Source organism: Procambarus clarkii, unplaced genomic scaffold (genome assembly GCF_040958095.1).
Source record: "Procambarus clarkii isolate CNS0578487 unplaced genomic scaffold, FALCON_Pclarkii_2.0 HiC_scaffold_307, whole genome shotgun sequence".
Lineage (NCBI taxonomy): Eukaryota > Metazoa > Arthropoda > Malacostraca > Decapoda > Cambaridae > Procambarus > Procambarus clarkii.
This window is the reverse complement of record NW_027189340.1, coordinates 60428-61118: the sequence shown is the minus strand read 5'-3', so window position 1 is coordinate 61118 and position 691 is coordinate 60428. Positions and strand designations below refer to the sequence as shown.

General features: G+C 34.2%; 1 non-coding gene across 1 annotated transcript; it reads left to right on the top strand.

Annotated features, from left to right (window-relative positions):
• The first annotated feature begins 206 nt into the window (after window positions 1-206).
• Window positions 207-325, top strand: LOC138361317 (5S ribosomal RNA). Its single transcript, XR_011226911.1, has one exon. It is a non-coding gene; the product is annotated as a 5S ribosomal RNA (ribosomal RNA).
• The last annotated feature ends 366 nt before the right edge of the window (window positions 326-691 follow it).

Below are 691 nucleotides of genomic sequence, written 5' to 3'. Positions count from 1 at the left end.
GGCTGAGGAAGTAGGTAGATGTAAAATGTCTGTAAATGGCGAAAGAACATAAACCCAAGACTGAATAAACGATGTTAAATATCCATGCCAAGGAGACAAAAATATGTTAGGATACAATTACCATTAAGACACCACAAGAAGGTCCGTATCCTGCCGTGATGACTAAAAAGAGTTGGTTATTAGCCACAATGTGTAGGCAGTCTCATGCCAACGGCCATACCACGTTGAGAACACCGCTTCTCGTCCGATCAGCGAAGTTAAGCAACGTTGGGTTTGGTTAGTACTTGGATGGGTGACCGCCTGGGAACACCAAATGCTGTTGGCAATAATGTTTTTTGTTTTGTTTTGTTTTGTTTCGTTTGTTTTTGTTTGAATGGCTGGCTGGCTGGCTGGCTGGCTGGCTGGCTCCACGGGAAATTCACGGAGTTGTGTGGAATAAGGCCTGGTAAAATGAATTAATATGTATGTCATGTTTAAAACAAACTCGCTTAATATAGTGTGTGAGGCTTTATACAAAAACAAACAACCAAAACAAAACAAAATATATATATATATATATATATATATATATATATATATATATATATATATATATATATATATATATATATATATATATATATATATATATATATATATATTATATATATATATATATATATATAGCTTAATCCGGGTTTGAACTCGCAAC